Below are 23,634 nucleotides of genomic sequence, written 5' to 3'. Positions count from 1 at the left end.
TAAGGGTCCATGCTATGAAACCACTGTCCTGAATAAATTAACTTCGATTACTTCATTTCTAAAACTTCCTAGATTGAGATGGAAGAAGGACACTTTACAATGGCATCTGTTACATTTCAAATAGAGTAATAATGAAATTCCAGAATAGGACAAGATGAGGCTCCACATGAATTTTGCTTAGACTGTGCTCTTAATTTTTTAAAACTATGACGTGACTACTAATATCCTTTTTGATTTCCTAAAAATCAAAGTGGGAGGAATAGAACATTTATATTTGGAAGATTTAATGAGAAAAACAACATTAAGAGATGAAACTAATTGTGTTTTAAAGCACTGTTCTTATTCCACTTTTAAACTTCACGAGCACTGAACGAAGAACAATGCTTTTCTATTTGGGGACACTCTGGACTCCTTAATGAATATAGCCAAGCTGTTTGCTATGCCCCTCAATAATGCTTGCCAATTTTCTGTCATTTCCTCTTTCAGATGATAGTGTTTGTGTGACAAAGGTCTCCAAGTATATTTCAAAACATTTTAAACAATTTAACAATGTACCACCAAGCACCTTCTTTAAAGTGTTACTCAATTTCCGCACAGTTAAATTCGTCAGAAGACACAAAACGGAATCCACCTTACCAACCTTCATAAAGAAATGGCTAGAAAGTTCATTGGGAAACCAGTGGTATACTCACTGCCTTTTGTAAAAGAAAAAAATTTTTAGTGGCTTAGTCAGCTTCTGCACTTTGCTACAATACAACAAACAGTAACACTAATTATTTATAAATCTATGTTTCTTTTTATATTCTCTGTGCACTTATGCTAGTTTAAGTCTGTTTCCTTTTTCCTGACAAACAGCTCATTGTTTATGATGGAGAGAATCACTCAACCCAGCAGAATTTAAGATTCCAGGAACCCGAAGAAAACACAGGGTCACTTCACCTGCAGTCACCTCCCCCTTCCTCACTTGAGACCACTTCTTTTAGGCTGCAGGAAAGTGGTGATACACTTTGCAGTTTCATCCAAAGAGCAATCAAAAAACATAAACAACGGGCCAATAAAAGACATTTTCCCTTGTCATTCATTTTAAAGCATTTCTTTTGAATTTCAGAATTCTATGAAGCTTCGTTTATAAATACTAAGAATATTAAATTCTTTAATGAGTAATCTTAATTAGCCATTTGTGCTAAAAGCAAAATTAGCCATAGTCACATCATCATCAGTAGATTATTATGTATATCTTCACTCTAAGAAAAACATATTTGTCCATTTACTGACCTACTCTGCAGTCTTATATGGTCTTTACCACTGATTTGTTAGCCACGTTATGGCCCCCCGCCCCACCTTTTATTTTCCTCCCACTTTTGCCTGACAGTGATTCTTCGGAGTTCAAGAGCTTACCTTTTCCCAGGTGAAAATTGTTTTATTATCCTCAAGTGTTTGCTTTCTTTCTCAAACTCTCAGAACGGTTAGCAGCAAAGTTGTCATTGTCCTTTACAAAAGGATCGGATTCCAAATAATTAATTGTTTGCGTTGTACATCATTTGAAAACATTTCTCCTTTCCTTGTCAGGATTACAGGAGTCTCATGTATTGCCCTACAAATCCCACTTTCATTATTTAGTCAGGTGTACCTGAGAACAGGACAGGTTGCCTATTTCTCTTCATCTGATCCACGTCCCACCTGAGTTGTGAGTTCTCACTCAGGGAGTGAACAAGAAGTTAACACTTTTGTAAGCATCAGCCCAAAATGCTCTCCCCAGAATTCAGCACAGCTCCAAGCAACCATTTCTCCAAAGAATAAAAGGAAGTGATCTTCTTTAAAGGTAAATTCTACCCAGTTCCTTTTGAGACTTTATAAAACAGCATGGGGTGTCAGAAGGGACTGTTTTTAAATCAGCACCTGGTTTTGTCTGTAAGCTAAGTATGTCCTTAAGTTTCCTTTCTGCGTAAGTCACTCCTCTATCATTCTCTGCAGTGTTCTCTGAGCTCATACAGACATACTATGAAACAACCCAGGTAACAAAGTTCTGCTATGTGACAAAACCCCCTCCCTCCAAAATAAGATATCTGGTGCCCACAGTCAGCACAATTTGTATGATCACCAGTGATCAGTAAGTATATATATGGAAAGATTTTTTTTTATTTTTTTCCTTCTAAGAGTCAGCTTATTAAAAGGATTGGATCTTTTAAATTATTTCTTAAATATACTTGTTAGTCTTGACAGTGTGTCAAAAAACATTTTCAGAGTCCCATGAACAAAGGTCATTCAACCTCTAGTCTCATTTAAAAAAAATAAAAGTTTTTCCAATTTGGCAGAGAAAAATTTAATTGGCCAGATTTTTAGAGTGTCCTTTTCACAAGAATAGTATTTTTTAAAGCCTAGAAGAAGGTATACAGAAATTAAAATAAGATAACTCAGAGTAGATTGGGACAAGCCATATCAACTTAGAGAATCTGAAGGAATAAGATTTCCAGTAAAATTATCATTTTTGAAATAAGAAATTTACGTTTTCTGATACTTTCCAAGTCAAAGCCATGAAAATGTGCAAATGGAAATATCATAGGATGAATTTGGAGACTAGTGGAAATGTTACAATTAAGTGTCATTTAGTGTCTATTTAGTTGAAAGCTTACAAATGTTAAAAGAAGCATCCTAGACTAAATTATTACAACAGATAATATGATCTTCCTAAAGAGTCAAAAATAATAGTTATTAATATTTACTAGATGATAGCCCATCCACAACAAAGACACTTATAGCCACACCCCTAAGTAAAAATAATTTTGCTCACCAACTTCTGGAGGAGCTTGCTTGCCTAGATGTAGGATCAGAAGTCTGGCTTCAGAGACACTGTTGTAGGAGGAGACGCAGAAAATAAACACATGATTTCCACAGCACAGCAGCTGAGGACTCAAAAATGAGGCACGGGGTCTTGACCATTCATCTGTCTTTAAGGTTATCCTGACATCTGAAAGCCATTGACATCCTGAGCCTTCCAGCACTTTAGGCTCATGCCTAACACGAGATAAATATAGATCCCTGACACCTGAGCCAGATGGAATGAAAGTTAACTTGAAAAATCTCATTCATTTTGTGCTTCAGTTGAGGAAAATAAAACCTTTAATCCCTTTCCTATTAAAACCTTTTATGCCCCTTAAAAAAATAGTTTCTGTGCTTATGAAACATGAGAAATCAAATAATCATTAGTAATCAATTTGCTTCTCTCCAGATTTACCATTTGTTATGGCAAAGTCTCCTTTCTCGTTGAAGTATAAAAGAAACATAATAGTGAATATTAAGAATTATTTACTCAACTTTTTTTTTAAGTAACTTATGCAGGTCAGTCCATAAATGTAAATATCTATTTGGTAAACTTTCTGGTATCTTTTCTCTTCTAAGGTGGAGGGGTAATTTGGTCCTGTTTTGTTTGTCTCAGTGAGAGAGAAAGCCTCATGCATTGCCATGTGCTTTGGTTTAAGTTAATCTTTTGGTAGAGTTGTATAATGTAGTGGATTGAAATTGAATTTTGCTTAGTACTATTTGTAAACATATAAATAAGGTTACCTTTGGCCTGAGAAGCTATGATTAAAGTTATTACTCTGACAATATGATGGCAAAATTTCTAACAATAAATCACTTTCTAGGATTCATAATTTAAGAATCTCTAATTTTATATTAGAACAAAGTGAGCCGGGGAACTAGAAAAGTCACACTGCTCTCCTTAGATTTTGAGGTACTAAATACTTTTAGTCAATAGTATGTGTTTTACTGAATGGCATTAGAGAAAAATAATGGATTTTGGGTTACCACCTTCTAAATGATGCAGGCCTGTAACTAGCAGCACCTATCATCCAGAAAGGAGAATCGTTCTTTTTTCCAATGACTGAAACCAGTATTTTTGTATTTGAATAGTACGTCCCATGTTTTGAGCACTATGTTCTTGGCACTTTGCTAAGTAGATATCATATAATCTCATTCTCTTTTCCCATTCCAAAAAAATCCTTTCAAATCAAGTTAATATTTTTAGGTCCCATTTGCAGAAAAAAAACCTAGAACTTAAAAGGGTAAATACTGACAGTGGACCTATGGCTAATAAATGACTCATAGGAGAGTCTATCTCATGTAATTTTGACTTGAAAGTATGTTTCTTTCCCATCATGCAAGATAGTTACAGGTTAAAAATGAGTTTCTTCCATGCTTTTTCTGTATCAGATTAGCCAACCTATGAGTAATACCCAGGCTTCTTCAATTTTTTTAGTTTAAAACAAAGTTAGAGAAAGTACAGAAACGGTCCCTGTGGAGTATTGCTATGACACCAGGAAATGCCCAGAAGCATTATGTCCCTAGCACAAGGAAAAGATAGCTCTGGAAGGCACAATTCTAGCCAAAGATCTTTCTCATCTCTTGCATTTATGTTTTTCAGCTTGTCCTCATGAATTTGTATAAGCAGAGTTTGACCTGCCAGAGCCCGATGGCCACTTCTCAGCCATTACATCATGTCTGGCAGGTGGAGATTGGGCAACGGCCTAGAGGAGGGATAGCCACAGGGCAGAGGGTCAGCCAGTGAGCTTAGCGAACAAATACCAGGGAGATTTTGCATGAGAAGGGGGGTGGGGGGGTCCCATGTTCAACTATCATAGAATGTCAATGTCACCCTGTTCATTCAAAAAAATTATTTTTCCATGTGTGTAAAATGTCTATTATTTGAACTTATTAATAAAATATTTCATCAAAGAACTGAAAAGACAAAAAATCCAGTGAACTCAGGATCACACATATTTTCTATGAATCACAATGAATATCACAGGATGTCTCCAACACTCTAAGCACCATTATCTTTGAATATGGATTATGTCCTATAAATAAGAATAGGAAATCCTGAAATTCCTTTCCATGAATTACCTATTCATTGTCATTAACTTGTTCACTCCCTGCTAGGCACCAATTTATAAGCAGTGGGTGGTGAGAGAGAGGAAAGACTAGTGGTAGATTGAGTTAAAAAAAAAAAAAAAAGACTACAGGGGCACTTGGCTGGCTCAGTTGGTAGAGCATGTGACTCTTAATCTCAGGGTCATGAGTTCAAGCCCCACATTGGGTCTGGAGCCTACTTAAAATAAAAATTAAAAAAAGACTATGGCTCTAGGATAATGAATGAGGACAAGACCTCTGACCCCCTTCATCCAGAGAATCATCAGAAACTTTCTTCACCAACTATCTTTAAAATTAAACATTTCATCACAGAATGTCAGTTAAACCCAGGACTTCTCCCAACCCCCACAAATCAGTCATCTTTCAAGTGTTGATGAGCCTAAATTTTTGAACCAGACAAAACCAAAACATCTGTTTTTTGTTGCACACTGAATGGCAGAACTTTAAGGCATTCAAGTTGAACCAATAATCCTGCTGTAAATAGCAGCTCTCACCAGCTGTTGATAGACTCTTCCTCACAAGATGCTATTACGGAATTTCCCATTTCATTGTGAAAATCTTTTCTCAAAACAAGCAGTTCATCTGTACGTATGCAAAACATCATCAATACAGTGGCGTTAAGAGGACTCATTTTCTGTCCTTCCCAACACCTCCCAGTCCTGTGTCTCTGATGTCCCCAGGGTGCCTTTCTTCTTCCAGATATCTTTCTTCTTCATCCAGCCAGCCTCTTGCAGTGGCCTTCATCAAGTATTGGTAACAGAATGGACTTCATCCTTAAGCATGCCATGATGAATGCGTATAGGACTTTTAAACTAATAATATGCCTTAAAAAATTCTCTCCAGAGAAATTCAAATTTTAAATCAAAGATTTGTCCCTCATTTTATATTTCTGTCCATTGTGTAAGAGTTAACAGTAAAGTGTTCTTGAATCCTTGGCTCTGTAACATAATAGGGAAGGAATAGTTTGTAGCCTTGTTGGGAAATTTTGGCTTACACCGCTGTACACACTTGAAAACAATGAGAATATTCACCAAGACACTTCAACACATTAACCTTGCTACCCTGTTTTTAGGAAAAACGTATTTGGAAAACGCCCTTGGATTATTATCAGCTTGCTTAAAGTGTATATTCAGGGTCTGAAAGACAATTTTGGGCTTATTTGTAACAGATTCTATTAGTAGACTCCTCTTTACCAGGGTTTTCTATTTGTTTGGCTGTTGGTTGTTTGCATGGAATAAATAATTTCACTCAAAGACCTTCTTCATAAGGAGCATTTTCCTCAGGAGAGCTTGGATAAAGGCTTACTAGTCATCTCTTAACTTGCTCTCTTCAAATCTATACATGTGTGAAATGCCTTTAGTCTGAACATCAGCTTCAGGTAAAGTTTTTCTTACCATTTATTCTCAAAACTGACTCTAGGAGAGAATTCTAGCTCTATGTTTGTTATTCAAAAGTAATGAGGAAACATGGAAATCTATACTATTAAAAAAATCTAACAGAGTAGTTCTCTTTGCTTTTTTTTTAAGTCTTTGAAGCCTCAAATTATTGCTAAATTTCATATCCTTATTTTTATCTCCCTTCCAATGTCATCTTCATTAGTCATAAAAGCTTTACCAAGAATTTGCATGAAATATTATAGCCCCAAAGCAGCGTTTTGAGTTGGATGGGTAGTCATTTAATCATTTATTAATTCAACAGCAAGATGCATTGAAATTCTGTTTCTGTGTACAGGATTGTGCTACTCCTTTGGGGAAAAATGCTTAATTAAGAGCCAGAGTTTGTGTTCTCGAGTATCTTATTGTTTATTGAAGGAAGACAAGCACCATTTAACAAATCATAATGTGTTACAATAAACTGGGGTAAGTAATGAAAGAACATGTCATTGTGGTAAGCTAAGCTGAATGGTCAGAGAGGTTTCTCTAATATACATATATATGTATATATGTTATATATGTGTATGTGATCATATATGTATATGTGCATATAAATTGTAAGCATTTGTTTATATATGTACATGTGTGTGGATATGGATATATATCCATACATATCTATATATCTATATAAATACACATTATATAAGGAAGCCTATATATATGTAGGGAAGCCTCTCTGAACTTTCAGCTTAGCTTATCACAGTGTAACATTCCTTTTCAATTTATTCCATTTATCTCAGTTTATGATTATATATTATGATTTCTTAAATAATGCCTGGCTCTCTTCACAAAACAATAAGATACTTGGGAGCACAAACTTTGGCTTTTTATTTACCATTTTTATTTACCATTGATTAACAGACACACTAATATCTAAGAGTGAGTAGGTTTTTTTTTTTTTTTTAAGATTTTATTCATTTATTTCACAGAGAGAGAGAGAGACGGCGAGAGAGGGAACACAAGCAGGGGGAGAGGGAGAGGGAGAAGCAGGCTTCCCACCGAGCAGGGAGCCCGATGCGGGGCTCGATCCCAGGACCCTGGGACCATGACCTGAGCCGAAGGCAGACGCTTAACGACTGAGCCACCCAGGCGCCCCTAAGAGTGAGTAGGTTTTAAGTGGCAAAGAATTTGGAAAGCATTCAAAGGTAAGAAGCCAGCAACTGTAAGCAGTCTGCCATGGACAGGAAGGAGCACAGAAGATTCAAGTCACTGAAAGCAGAGAGCAGAAGCCCAACATGGTTGGACAAGAGGATAGGGAAGAGTAATAAGAGATGGTGCAGAAGAGTTAGGGAAGAGCCAGACATCATAAATACTTGCAGGGATTTATCCTAAGAACAGTGGGGAGCCTTTGAAAATTTTAATCCAGAGAGATACATGATCAAATCTGAATTACACTGGAAAAACAAACTCTGATAGCAGCATGGCTGCTGGGATTGAAGAGAGGTAAGAATGGAAGAATGGGTGTGGAAAAACCAGTAAGGCAGCTATTACTAACTTGAATGGTAGCTTGACCTAAAATGGATATAGGAAAAATGGGGGGAAAAAAAGAAAAACATATGGATTTACAAAAATATATTTAGAAGGTAAATTCAACAGATTTTGGTGGTGGTGGTGGTTGTGGTATATGAGGAAAGGGGAAGAAGAATTGAGGAAGTCTTTAAACTGAAAGTATTCCAGAAATCATTCTAGACGCTAACATGCACACTACTCTTCAGATAACAGAAGACATCTAGCTCAGTGATTGGCACAGAACTGATGCTGAAATATTTCTTGAATGACAGGTGGTATAAATGAATGAGTGAGTGGAATTAAGTGCTTGTGAACAGGAGTGAACAGTTATATTGTGACATGTATCTTTGTTTGTTTGTTTAGGTTATCATAGGCAGTTTTCTCAAAGCTACCCCAAGGGGAGTCATAACACACCAAGTGATACCTCAGAGACCAGAAGGTCAGGGGGATTGTCAGTTCTCACAGAAGTATCAAGAAAGTCTGAAAGAACCCAGTGCTCAAAGGAAAGAAATTTAGTGACTAGGAGAAATTGTGCAAGACTCTTGCACAGACTCTTGCACACATGTGGCTATGTGTCTAGAGCTTGTAATCTAATGGAAACTTGGGTCCCTCTGGACCAAGAGCAAATAATACCCACAGAACATAAAGTCCTCCTTCCAGCACAACAAAACAGCAGGCTGGTAGCCAATTATGGTAGCAGCCAAGCAGATGTCCCACTGGTTTTTAAAACCAGACACAGAACCTTGGTTTGTTATAATTCTTACTTCCACGTTGTAGCATTTTCTGGGTATAATATTTTGTTTTGATGTTATCACGTACTAATCAGCTAATCATCAGGCAATTCTTAGTACTTTCTTGGTGTGTGATTGTGCAAAGCAGTGTGTAGGGCACTGTAGCTCTCTCCTCTTTTCTTTAAGAGAAATGGAAAGATTAAGTAGGACAGTCCTGAGGTCAATTAGAAGGCTCTAACAAAGCTCTAGAATTAAGACCTCTAGTCTTTAGATCATGATTTGCAATGATTCCTTTTTTTCTGCATAATTTTTTTTCATGTAAAGATCAGACACCCATTTTCTTGGCTGTCCTTTTCCCATCCATGTTTGGGTTTCCCTTGCTCTGCCTGCATTCTCAAAGTAGGCATCTACGAAGGTCTAGGCCTATCCCTTCTTTTTCTCCTGTATCCTCTCTTCCTTGGCAACATATCCTACTCTGTGGGCTTAATTGAGCACCTCTGCAGTTAACCCCCAAATCTATTTTTATCCATAACTTCTATCCTACTAATACATTTAGTTAGCATTGTTGAGAATTCTCTACACATTAGTCAAATGTCTGTATTATCTCATGTGATTAAAAAAACAAACAAACAAAAAACAACTTTGGGATAAAACTAATATTTATCACTTAACAAATTTAAATGGAAGTTTAGTAAAGTTAAGTTATTGCTTCATGGTTAGAGTGCTCCAGGTGGCCAGATATGGGTCCGGCTCTCCATGGATCCAGCTCTTGAGCTGGGAGACGTTGCTGTGCTTGACTCGCTGTGGTATAATTGCATCTCCCACTTCTGGGGACATCTCTACTCCGCTGCCTTAAACACATGTCTCCGCCTCCATATCTCTGAGACTGTGTTCCCGATCTCTGCACCATTATATCACTGTTCTTTCTGTCACCCAGCCTGAAACTGTTTCCCATGCACCCAATCATCTTCCAATTCCTAACAGTTCTAATTTCACCATGAATCTTCTATTTGTCTCCTGTGTATTATTTTCACTGCCTCTACCTAAGTCAGGTTTTGATTCCAATGTACCTTGTTCACTGCCCTGGTCTCCTAATTGATTTTCCTGCATGCAGAATTAGTGCCTGCTCATTTCTCCTTTCCACTACTTGCAGATTAATCTTCCAAAAACACAAATTAGTTTTTATGACTTATTTATTTAAAATAAAACATTAATTGTACCCATAGCCCAGAGAATGGACTTTAAACTCCTTAGACCACTGTTGAAGGCCCTCAGCTGTCATTTCTATTCCTGTGTGAAGTCCATTCTTCAGTGAAATGGTCCCTGCATTCTCACCTTGCATTTCCCACCGCTTCAAATTTTTCCTCTGTGTAGAAGTCTGAAAGCTCTACGTAAATGTTACTCTTCAAATTCAATGATCCTTTAACATGGTGTGTACACTTGAAGCTTTAAAAAATATATAACATGCTTAATTTCCATCCCAGACAAATTAAATCAGAATTAATGGATACTTCCATGTTTAAAAATTACTGTTCGTGCTACTATTAGCCCACAGAGTTACTTTTTGCAAATGAAAACAATCGCTTCTTCAAGACACTCTCCTGCACTCTATAAGAAAATTGCCATGTATATTTATATTTATTTATATTATATATCTTACACTATACAATTTATATTATATAATTTACCACATGTATATAATTTATGACATATACAGTACTGATGACACCCTTTAGTATTGTTCATTGTACAACAAGCATTACCATATTTAGCAGCCCACGGTAGTCCTTCAAAATTCAGTGAAAACCTCTCCTTTCTGTCTTGTCTTTGTCAATTCCCCTTAGCATAAGCTTTTCCTGTGTTGACCTCCCATAGTATCGTATATGAGGCTTTACTTCCCTGTAAACTTCAATCTTATTTTATCGTACTTAACATACATATTTAATCTCTTTGATGACATGGAGGGCTTTTCTTCATTTAATTTAATCCACAGTCCCTAGATACTAACCAATTGTTTAATAAAGGGATTTAATATGAATCATAGTTTTAGAAAGAAAGATCTCTGGTTGGCAAATGAATCTTTAATGTCCCCCCTTTTTTTATTGTACCTGTTTCTAGAAGTTATTTAAAACAATAAACAACATAAAATCCATGGAGACATGAAATGAATAACAAAGACAACCATGAAGGAGGGGCAATGGATATATCTCAAAACCCTACCTGAGGAATGTTAGTTCACTCAAAGCCAAGCTTGGTGTCCCCTGGTGGCCAGGCCCACAATGGAGCTCTGATATATGTCAAAGCTCTCATCATAAAAGAAAACAGCAGTCCTTCAGTAGACCTCAAATTTCATGTACTCTAAGTTAACTCAGTTAAGTAGATCTTTTTGAGATAGACATTAAAAGGCACAGCGTCTTCAAAGAATTCTAACAAAAGGTTCAGAAGTAGAAAATATCTTCAAAGATTCAGAATCTAAAAGGCCTCATATGGGGGCTCCTGGCTGGCTCAGTTGGTAGAGCATGTGACTCTTGCTCTTGAGGTCATGAGTTTGAGCCCCACGTTGAGTGTAGAGCCTACTTAAAATAAATACATAAATAAAAAAGACCTCATATGCTTTTGATGTTAACCACTTCTTCATGCTTATCTCTTACTATGCTCCATTTCATAGACTCTGCTCAAACCATACTGGCCTTCCTGGAACAGGCCAAACTCTATCTGGACCTTCCATGGTTGTTTCCTCTACTTAAACCCCCTTCTCCCAGATGTTTCTGTGCTGGTGCTGCTCCCTCTCTTCCTTCAGCTTCTCTGCTCAAATGTTACCTCTCTTGGGGCCAACGTATGTATGTATGTATGTATGTATGTATGTATATTATGTTAATCACCATACATTACATCATTAGTTTTTGATCTAGTGTTCTATGAGTCAATGAACAATCTCTCATCATACTCTATCTTCTAAGTCCTCTTTATTCCATTTATTATGTTACTTGATTTTATCAAATATCTGTTTGGTATTTTTTAAGTTTTTAATATACTATATGAAAATAGATGTTCCTTGAGGCCAGGGAATTTCCACTGTCTTGTTCACTGCCATAGTCCATACTGCTTAGAAGACTATCCAGCACACAGAAAGAAGGCATACTGGAAAAAGTTATTAAGTTAAGTAAACTATTTGTCATATATTTATTTATTTTTTAAAGATTTTATTTATTTATTTGAGAGAGAGAATGAAAGAGAGAGAGCACATGAGAGGGGGGAGGGTCAGAGGGAGAAGCAGACTCCCCGCTGAGCAGGGAGCCCGATACGGGACTCGATCCTGGGACTCCAGGATCATGACCTGAGCCGAAGGCAGTCGCTTAACCAACTGAGCCCCCCAGGCGCCCTATTTGTCATATATTTATTTATTACATTAACCCACAACCAAAATGTTTGAGATTTAACATTGAACCTTAAGTCCATGAAAGGATTTCTATGGGGGATAGAATATTTATAAGTCAAGAAATAGCTTCCAGGTTTGTTTGTTTGTTTGTTTTTCAGAAAATGATGAGAAGTAATAGCAACAAAACAAAAATACCCTTAATGAATTAGTTCATTATTGCTTCATAACACATTACCACAAACTTAGTGGCTTAAAACAATACCCACTTATTATCTCACAGTTCTGTGGATTTCAAAAGTCTGGGCACGGGCTGGCTGAATTCTCTTCTGAGAGTCTTACATGGCTGAAATCAAGGCTTTTGTTGGGCTACATTCTCAGTTAAGGCTTGGGGTTATCTTCTACACTCATGTGTTTCTTGGAAAAAAATGAGTTCCTTGTGGTGTAGGACTGAGGCTCATGCTTCCTTGCTTGCTGTTGGCCAGGGGTTGTCCTCAGCTACTAGAGGTGTCCTCAGGCCCTAGCGGTATGTGGACCTCTCGCAACACAGTAATTTACTTCTTGAAAGCCAGCAAGACAATCTCTCACACTTGAAATCTCTGTCCTCTTTTAAGACCTCCCCCTCTGGTTGACTCCCTTCAATTTTGCAATAAAATACACTGTCATCACTGGAGTGAAAAATGAAATATAGACATTCCCACTTATTCTCAAGGGCAGGAAATCATAAAAGGTGTGTGTATCAGGACCAGGAATATTGGGGGTCATTATGGAATTCTGTCTACCACATCTAATATGCTCTTATTCTAAATAAAGTCCAACAAAAGTTGTTAACTATTCACATTCAGAGGGATGATAGAGAAATCACTGTTTACCTCATTATTGTTATATTTGTTGTGGTGATCTGTGATCAGTGATCTTTGATGTTATCATTGTAATTGTTTTGGGGTGTCACAAACTGTGCCATATAAAACACCAAACTTGTTAAATCTTGTATGTGTTCTGACTATTTCAAGGGCCAGCTGTTTCTGGTCTCTTTCCCTTGCAGGGGCACCCCTGTTCCCTGAGACACAACAATATTGAAATTAGACCAGTTAATAACCCTACTCACAATCACAGATTTCAAGATATACTACAAAGGTATCATAATTAAAACAGTATGGTACTAGTACAAAAATAGACATAGATCAATGGGACAGGATAGAGAGCCCAGAAATACACCCACACTTATAAGGCCAATTAAGCTACAATGAAATAGGGAAGAATATACAATGGGGAAAAGATAGTCTTTTCAATACATCATGTTGAGAAAACTGCTACGTGCAAAAAAATGAAACTGGATCACTTTCTTATACCATAACCAAAAATAAATTCAAAATGAATTAAAGACATAAATGTGAGACCTGAAACCATAGGACTCCTGAAAGAAAAATAGGCAGGGATGCCTGGGTGGCTCAGTCACTAAGCGTCTGCCTTCGGCTCAGGTCATGATCCCGGGGTCCTGGGATGGAGCCCCGCGTTGGGCTCCCTGCTCAGCGGGAAGCCCGCTTCTCCCTCTCCCACTCCCCCTGCTTGTGTTCCCTCTCTCGCTGTGTCTCTCACTGTCAAATAAATAAATAAAATCTTGAAAAAAAAATAGGCAGTAATCTCTTGGGCAAGAGCTTTAACAACATATTTACAGATATGTCTCTTCAGGCAAGGGAAACAAAAGCAAAAATAAACAAATGGAACCATTTCAAAATAAAAAGCCTTTGCACAGCAAAGGAAACCATCAACAACAACAACAAAAAGGCAAACTAGTGAATGGGACAAGTTATTTGCAAATGATATATCCAATAAGGGGTTAACATCTAAAATGTATAAATAACTTATACAACACCAAAAAACCCACAAATCTTATTTAAAAATGAGAATACTTGAATAGACTTTTTTTTTTTCCAAAGAAGACATACAGATGGACAACAGACACATTAAAAATGCTCACCATACTAACCATCAGGGAAATGCAAATCAAAACCACAACGGGTTATCACTTCATACCTGTTAGAATGGCTAGTATCAAAAAGGTGAGAAGTAGTAAGTGTGGAGAGGATGTGGAGGAAAGGGAACGCTTGTACACTGTTGGTGGGAATTTAAATTGGTACAACCACTGTGGAAATAGTATGGATGTTCCTCAAAAATAAAAAATAGAAATACCATATGATTCAGTAATTCTACCACTGGATATTTGCCCAAATCACTAATTCGAAAAATATATGCACGCCTATGCTTACTGCACCATTACTGACAATAACTTAGATATGAAAGCAATCCATACACGAATGGATAAAGAATGTGTGGTATACATATACAATTGGATATTAGCCATAAAAAAGAATGAGATCTTGCCATTTGTGCAAACATGGATGGACCTAGAAGGTATTATGCTAAGTGAAACAAGTCAGAGAAACACAAATGCCATATGATTTCACTCATATGTGGACTCTAAAAAACAAATGAACAAACAAACACCAAACAGACTTAAATACAAAAGACAAATTAGGGGTTGCCAAAGAGGAGGAGGGGTAGGGGATGGGTAAAATAGATGAAGGGGATTAAGAGGTACAAGCTTCCAGTTATAAAATAAATCAGTCATGGTGATGAAAAGTACAACATAGAAAATAGAGTCAATATTATTATAATAGCATTTTATGGTGACAATACTTATCAGGGTAAGCATAATGTATTGAACTGTCCAACTGCTATGTTGTATATCTGAAACTAATATAACATTGTATGTCAATTATTTAAATCAATCAATCACCCTACAATGGCCTCTAAGAGTTTAAGTGAAAGGAAGAGTCTCATATCTCTCATGTTAAGTCAAGAGGTAGAAATGACTAGGCTTCATGAGGAAGTCCTGTCAAAAGCTGATAGGCCAAAATCTAGGCCTCTTACACCAGTTACCCAAGTTATGAATGCAACAAACAAACAAACAAACAAAAAAACAACTTTTTGAAATTAAGAGTGCTATTCCATAAACACACAAAGGATAAAAAAATGAAACAGCCTTGTTGTTGATACAAAGTTTTAGTGGTCTGAGTAGATCAAACCAGCCACAGCATTCTCTTAAGCTAAAGCCTAATCCAGAGCAATGTTCTAACTCTCTTTAATTTTCTGAAGATTGAGGAAGCTGCAGAAGAAAAACCTGAAGCTAGCAGAAGTTGGTTTATGAGGTTTAAGGAAAGCCACCTCCATATCATAAAAATGTAAGGTGAAGCAGCCAGTACTGATGTAAAAGCTGCAGCAAGCTATCTAGAAAATCTAGCCAAACTAATTAAGGTGGCTACACTAAACAACAGATTTTTAATGTGGACAAAACAAACTTATATTAGAAGAAGATGCAAGGTAGGACTTTCATAGCTAGGGAGAAGTCATTGCCTGGCTTCAAAACTTCAAAGGACAGAGGCTGACTCTCGTATTAGGGACTAATGCAGCTGGTGGCTTGAAGTTGAAGCCAATGCTCATTGACCATTCTGAAAATCCTAAGGCCCTCAAGAATTATGCTAAATCTACTCTGCCTGTGCTCTATCAGTGGAACAACAAAGCCTGGATGACAGCACATCTGTTTATAACATGGTTCACTGAATATTTGAAGACCACTCTTGAGGCCTACTACATAGAAAAAAAAAAGACTCAAAATATTACTGCTTATTGGTAAGAGCTCTGATGAAGGTGGACAATGAGATTAATGTTGTTTTCATGCCTAACAAAATATACATTCTGCAGCCCATAGACTGAGAAGTAATTTTGATCTCTAAGTGTTATTATTGGAGAAATACACTTTATAAGGCTGTAACTGCCATAGACAGTGATTTCTTTGATGGACCTGGGCAAGATAAATTGAAAACCTTCTAGAAAGAATTCACCATTCTAGATGCCATGAAGAACATTCATGATTCATGGGAAGAGGTCAAAATATCAACCTGAACACGAATTTGGAAGAAGTTGATTCCAACCCGCATGGATGACTTTGAAAGGTCAAGACTTCAGTGAAGAAATTAACTGCAGATGGGGTGGAAACAGCACAAGAACTAGAATTAGAAGTGGGGCCTAGAGAAGAGATTGAATGACTGCAATCTCATGGTAGATATTGAGCAGATGAGGAGTTGCTTCTTAATGTATGAGGAAAGAAAGTGGTTTCTTGAGATGGAATCTATGCTGGTGAAGAAGATTGTTGAAATGGCCACGGAGGAGTTAGAATATTACAGAAATGTAGTGGATAAAATAGCATCAGGGACTGAGAGGATTAACTCCAATTTTGAAAGAAGTCCTGCTGTTGGTCAAATGCTAACACACAGCATCACATGCTACAGATAAATCATTCATGAAAGGAAGACTCAAATAATGCAACAAACTTCATTGTCTTATTTGACAAAATTGCCATAGTCCCCCAACCTTCAGCAACACCACCACCCTGATCTGTCAGCAGCCATTGATATCAAGACAAAACCCTCCACCAGCAAAAAGAGTACAACTTACTGAAAGTGCAGATGATGGTTAGCATTTTTCAGCAATAAAGAATTTTAAATAATAAATTAATTAATTAATAATTAATTAAAAATAAATTAATAAATTGTGCATTTTTTAGCTGTAATGCTACTGCACTCTTTAATAAACTATAGTATATGTGAACATAACTGTCATATACACTTGGAGATGAAAAAATTCATTTGACTAACTTTATTGTGATACTTGCTTTATTGTGGTGGTCTGGAACCAAACCCACAATATCTCTGTACTGAGTTCAGATCATAATAACTGATCATGTCTATGATTCGGTTGGTGACTCAACATGCAGCCAGAAATCAGTCATAACAATAAGGGTACAAGGAAAAGAGATTTCCTATCTATCAAAGTTGAAACACTTTTGGCAGAAAGCCTAAAGACTTAATAATAATATTACGTAACGAGGTGTTTTTATATTTTTGTATGAGATAAAGTTCAAATAATTGTGAAAGTTCAAATTATTTTATAATTATATAATACATCACAATAGTCTCTGTTACCAGATGATAAAGAAAACCTGTATGTTTGCTGATCATACTTTGATTAGTTAGTTTCAGGTATACAGTTTAGTGATTCAACAATTCTATTCATTACTCAGTGCTCATCATGACAGAGGATACTTTTTTCTTTAATGTTCCCCCAAATATTTCCAGAGCTGCCATGGGGCGTGGCGATGCACTCAATGGGGGGAAGGGGACGCGTGCTGCCACGCATTTTTCAGTGAAGGAAGACTGTAGAAATTATAAATGTTAAGTGATGTGCCTGATGTATGTGTCACAAATTTGCCAGCAGGCAGATGCTAATAAATTCTTGAACATATAATCATGTAACTTCTTTTCTTTTACTTCCAGTTTAAATAGCCTGGTGAGTGTAGGGGTGGTGTGGTGGGGGGGGGGGGTTCAAAGTGGGAGGCCCTCATTGGGAGCATAGGCTATTATTCCTGATGAAGAAAAGCCCAGCAGAAAGCAAGAAAATTTTCTCAAGTCATTTTATCTAATTACTGATAGGTTTCCATTCAGAATCTGCGAGAAATGAGTGGGCCTCACTGGCATCTGAACTCTGCTGCTCAGCTCAGACAACCCATGAAACTCAGACCTGCTTGCTCATTTCCAATCTGTGCTCATGACATTCCTAACTCTCTCATCTAGCTCTGAAACTTCTCTCTGATTTTAACCTCAAGCCTCATCATTGACCTTGGTATTCCTAGGTTCTTTGCCTGGAAGATGGATCTCAACCTTATCTTATGCACTTTGCTTAGGCTCATTCCATCTGCAATGACGGTTGCTTAGTTTTTTTTTTTTTAAAGATTTTATTTATTTATTTGACAGAGAGAGAGACAGCTAGAGAGGGAACACAAGCAGGGGGAGTGGGAGAGGGAGAAGCAGGCTTCCCGCCGGGCAGGGAGCCCGATGCGGGGCTCGATCCCAGGACCCTGGGATCATGACCTGAGCCGAAGGCAGACGCTGAACGACTGAGCCACCCAGGCGCCCCGTTGCTTAGTTTTTTGAGTGGGCTATTTTCAATGAGGTCTCGGTCCTCGAAAAACTCAAATCTTCTTCCTTGACACTCATATGGTGTCCCAAATGACCAGCCTTTGTTTAACAGTTTGGAGTTTAAAATGAAGTCTATTTAGGCCTCTTGAATTCATTTATCACCTATTAAAATACATTTTAGAACAGACATTTGAACATTTAAAGGTATTTTAAGAATTTGTTTATATTCTGTGTATATGTTTATAGATGAAGTTAGTAGATAGCAGAATAAATCCAATATTTCTTCTGAATTGTCAAGCATGTAAAAACAAACAAAATTTAGTGACTGTTTTTTCCTAGTGACAAATGAGTCCTCACCATAATTTCTGATGAGACTTCGAAGAAGCTGGCCTTCACCCCTAAAATACAGCATTAGTTTAAAAAAAAAAGATATAGCCTTGTCATTTCTTTCCTTTGGAAATATCCTGTTTCTAAATATAATGAGATCTTGAGAAATAATGGTTGTCAGGCAAAAACACGTAACCACTTACAATGAGATTTAGATGAGATACAGGATTCACCACTTAAATATGTTTAACAACCTAATGACAACTTAGTTGAGACTCATTTAGATCTGGAGGAAAAGACTTTTGAGAAGCTGAAAAAAAAACCCAGAATATATTTTTAAATGCTGTTTTTCTTTTTTATCAAAGGAAAAAAAATGAGCTGTTTACATAACGGGAGCCCTTGAAAATTAAACACTGAATCAGGAGATCTGGGATGGTGACTCTCCCACTTATAATGTATGTGATCATAGACCCCTTCTCAAAATCTTAATTTTATCATTTGTAAAATGCAGAAGAAAGATGATAAATTAATAAAACCTGATTAACTTGATTTTTGCCTTTTGTTGATGCATATTTTTTATTTGATCATACAAAAGTTACCTCAAAAGAAACGTAATGAATAACATTGTATTTTTGTTTTCCCATTAAATGATACATAATAGAAAATTTAATGATACAGTGAGAAAAAAATATATATATATTAGAAAGAGGGAGAGAGAGAGAGGTAGGGGAGGGGTAGAAAGAGAATCTTAAGCAGTCTCAGTTCCTGTTGAGGAGCCTGACCATGGGGCTGACCCTGAGATCATGACCTGAACCAAAATCGAGAGTCAGTCGCTTAAGTGACTGAGCCACCCAGGTGCCCCAATACAGTGTGAATATTAAGCCATGGAGATACTATCACATTCTAAAAGACAGTTACTAAAAGTTTTTCTGAATATTAAACTAACAATGCAAATTGGAACATTTCCCCATTAGTTTTTTTTTTCTTCTCTATTAAGATCACAGTTAAACAAGTTGGAGAATGTTGCCTATTTTTTTTCTTAGTCTCATCTGGTATATCTATATACTGTGTTTCTTTTATTATTATTTTTTTCTTTCCTCATTTTTCACTTAGAGTTTCCTTCCTTGTCACTGAGACACTATTTCAAGCTTCCAGCTCAAGGACTCTATAGTGTAATGTTCCTTAAACAACTGCATGGAAGATATTGCAAGATATGTATTATAAGAGAAAAAAGGGAAGCAACTAAGAAGCCTTAACGTGATCTAAAGGAAACATCTGGTCCCTGACACTAGTGATGTGTTAAAAAAGAATCAGCAATTTGTGGAATTTTATATTTAACAACAATGACCACCACATAGAAATGGTGAATTTAGCAGTTAAGATTCCAAGGCCTAACTCTTGATCACCCCATCAAGGAAACTTAGAAACCACAGGACACTGACAGTCTTTCAAGGACTTAATTGCACACAAAACTAATACAGAAAATACCTGTGTTTTTCAATGGACATATTTGTGTTCTTTAATGGACAGAGGAAGCACAATTAAGTCTGAGCCTGCCTATAAACTTCTTTCTGTAAAGTTTGTAACTCTATGTACTCATCTTGATAATAAACACAAAACCTAAAAATCATTCTTATTATGGTTTTGTCTTTTGACTTTGTGTTTTGGACTCTCTAAAAGTGGAAATAAAGGTATAATGACCTTATATGACCATTTCCCAGCTTCAGTGTTTATCACTATTTTGCCATTTGTACATCAAATCCTTTTTGTATATTGAGTCCAGAAGGCCTTTGATGAATATAAAGGGAAACATGGAGGACACATGAAAAATGAATGGATATGTGAGTATTGAAAGTTGGAAGCTAAATCAGAGATTCAATTAGAATTGCAAAGACCAAGGTTGAAAGTCACTAAATAAAAGCATTCATGAAATGTTATGTTTTTGTTTTTGCATGCAAGCCAGTTCACAAGCCAGAAGAAACTGATCGGGTTCATTTTGCTATAATATGTCGGTTGTAGGATCAAAGAGGATAATCTGTAGGATCAAAGAGATGATATAAAGCATTGAGTCTAAAAATGTCACTTCTACTTTCCTTGATGATACCCCACATGAGAACTCCACTACCTTTGTCACATTATCATATAAAGTCCTTTGGAGGTTTGGCTCAGTTACTTGCCAATCACAACTCAAGATTAGTGAGTTTCCCTTTATTTAGCTCAGGGCCCATCCCACTGAAGGCTTTCTATGGAAATTGAGAGGAAATTATTTCAAAGATCTGTATGAGGAAATGTTTCTGGTTACACTGGGAGACTGATGTGCTACCAAGTTGACAAAAAGTCATTCAAGGGAGAGCTGATGATACTCTGAGGATAGAAGTCACTGACTTGATATTTTGGAGCTCTGTCACTCTGGGCACATGAGAGAACTAGTTTAGTTTACCAGTGGCATTAGCAAATCTTCCCACACTCCAAGGAGCACCAAAGAAGCCCTAAAAACAAAAGGTGTATGTGACCAGTGATTCTCCATCCTCCTTTTCCTTCTACCCAAATCCTGCTTCCTTTCCTTGTCTTTGAAAATCTTTTCAGACTATACAACTAAATAGGATTTCCAGATCCCCTTTTGCTCATATTGAGAATTTTACTCCACCTTCACAGGAAGAAACTATAGAAAATAAGCAACTTGTGCAGCAATCTGATCTGTAAAAAGCTTAAAAATATCCTAAGGACAGTCTCAACAATTGTCTCATTTGTCTTAAATCACTGAACAATACTTAAATATCCTCCAAACCCATACGACACAGTCAGATGGGGTACATAAGAGCCAGAAAAGATATTTACATCCCTACATTGTTTGAGATACCTCTGTAACCCTTTGAATAGGTCCAGGGGACTAATGAAAATTGTTGCAATCATCTAACTTTCTATGGATGATTCTATGAATTCACAAACTTTCTTTTGCAGTTCCTTTGAGTAATGACCTGAAAAACAGCATAGCACAGATCATATACTTTTCTATCAGTTTCTCTCAGAAAGGGGCAATTAGGTTAACTATTGTGGTGGCTTAATAAAAATTTATGATACATTTATACAAGTGCCATGTAAGAGATTGAATCAAGTCCTAGGAAAAGCAGCTTCTTTTTTTCTTCACCAAGAGACAAGGTCCTGGATAAACCTTCACAACCTAGTTTATCAGTAGGATTGATGTTTTTCTATTTTTTTCTTATGAGTCTTGAGAGTTTCCTTTTTTAAAAAAGTATTCCACATTTATAATCATGTTATAGAAACTTCTGGTAATTTTGCATCATGGCTTAAAAATATATGTTTTTAAAAGACATTAATGAAATATGTTCAGAGAACATTACTAATGCCTTTTAGGCTTGTTGCTGTTCCCAGCCATGTTATAAAACAGAAATAAAGAATAAGTTGTGTATGGCAATAATCAAGCCTTGGGGAAGAATGTACATTTAGTTGAGTGTTTGATTTCACATGAAACCTGGACAAATTACTGTCAGGGAACATGGAGCCTTTATGAGCCTCTCTGTTTAGAAAGATTGTTTCTTATGAATTCCTGGAGAACTTACTGCTGGTGACACTCATTTGAGTGTTTATTAACAAATGCTGCCTTGTGTTGTTAATTATAACTATCCACTGAATTAGAAGCTCCTGGAGGGAAGTGATTTGAAGTCATCACTGTGTCTAGAATATAATGGGTACTCAATATTTTTAATGCACGAATTCACCAATTCTTTGATGTAATAATTATCAATCACAAGTTTGATTCAATTTTGATTGTCTATACTATCAGAATCATGAACAATGAGTCTCCAACATGCACAAGGATTTGTTATTGCACAATCAACCTAACCCATCTTTCCCCTTGGATCTCAGAATTCTCTCCAGTGTCAGGCCATTCTTAATGATTTCTTATGCTTGCACTCTCTAGAGCAAGACTGACTTTTGAGAAAAACTACTCCAATGACTTGTGATTATAAAAACCAGACTGGCTGACACATATACATAAGGCAATTTATTCAAAATGAATGCAAATAATCAGTGTCAACTCAAGTGACACATATGGCAGATGAGAAAAGTTCAATGCCCTCCCCTGGTTGCATCGCTATTAGTGGATGACTCCATTACAAACTCCTGGTCTTTACACTACACTGAATTTATGTCTCCAAGGTATAAGTCAGGGCTTATGTTCCCTCAATGTCTAGTTTATACCTACCCTTTTTCTACTCCTGCTATGACACTCCACCTTACAGTTACTTACAGTAACATCCCAGTTGAGCCGCATTAAGTGTCCCATGTAAAGAACACTCTAGTGCAGAAAAACTACTAGATGAAGAAGCTGTTCTATTTATCAGCCATGCATTATTATTTATCCTTGCTGTTAGAATAGCTACTCATCAAGTGTCAAAATGTAGTTTGGCTTTAATATCCTTCCTTAGCTTGGTAGCCAGTTGTTATGTTTTTACTCTTACAATTCTTAATAGGAAATGAATGTCTAATGGATTACCCATAACTCTATAATATTTTCCAAACACTTGGATGATTTCCCAATACTCACCTGCCTTGACTAACCTTTTTTAGGGCTTAATAAAACCTTTTCTCAGTTCTGAACAAGAGGTATCAGAATCTAATCCAAAGTTAGATTATGGGTTATATGGATTCTAAACTTGTCCTTGGGTTTATCAATATATAAATTTGAAATTGAAATGCACAAAGGGCCTGAACTCAGAATCAAAGTTGTTTGTTTCTTACTATGCTCTATAGATGTTTGTTGTCATAACATCTAGGAATAATGATCAAAATCAATTATAACAATAGGTATTTAGAATATTAGAAAAATACTCCAACCAAAAAAAAAAAAAAAATGAATAGAAGCAAAACCTAAATGAATGAGAACTAAGTGGTCATGATGAATTCAGTATGACCATTTTTAGTTCTAATCATTCCTCTAAAATCCTAAATTAATAACACTGAATTTCTTAGTTTTTTAATACTATACAATAGTTTATCTTCAGCCACGCTTAAGTGATAAGAAATAGCCATTTCACTGGGAGAAAATACATGAAAACTTTAGAGGTCACCTTTACTTAGTGGAATTTTTTTTTTCATTTTCAAGTATTTCCCTATTTACATTTAAAGAACATGTTCATCTTTATACAGAAAAAATCAACTAAAAATTTAAAAATTATATCAAGAAAGACAATATGAAAGCTATGGTTTGAATATTTTCCCAAGGAAATATTTTATGCAACCTGCCAGTTATACTTACATTTTTAATG

At 36.4% G+C, this 23,634-nt stretch overlaps 1 protein-coding gene across 1 annotated transcript in view; it reads right to left on the bottom strand.

Moving 5' to 3' along the window:
* The window catches only part of CD36 (CD36 molecule (CD36 blood group)), a 78,560-nt gene extending 75,748 nt beyond the window's left edge, over window positions 1-2,812 (bottom strand). The window contains exon 1 of the mRNA XM_078060085.1: window positions 2,792-2,812. The gene's annotated coding sequence lies outside the window, so the exon portion shown is untranslated. The remainder of the gene's footprint in view (window positions 1-2,791) is intronic.
* Between the last annotated feature and the right edge of the window lie 20,822 nt (window positions 2,813-23,634).

This window comes from Halichoerus grypus, chromosome 12 (genome assembly GCF_964656455.1).
Source record: "Halichoerus grypus chromosome 12, mHalGry1.hap1.1, whole genome shotgun sequence".
NCBI lineage: Eukaryota > Metazoa > Chordata > Mammalia > Carnivora > Phocidae > Halichoerus > Halichoerus grypus.
The sequence above is the reverse complement of the archived record's forward strand: the minus strand, read 5'-3'. Positions and strand labels throughout refer to the sequence as shown.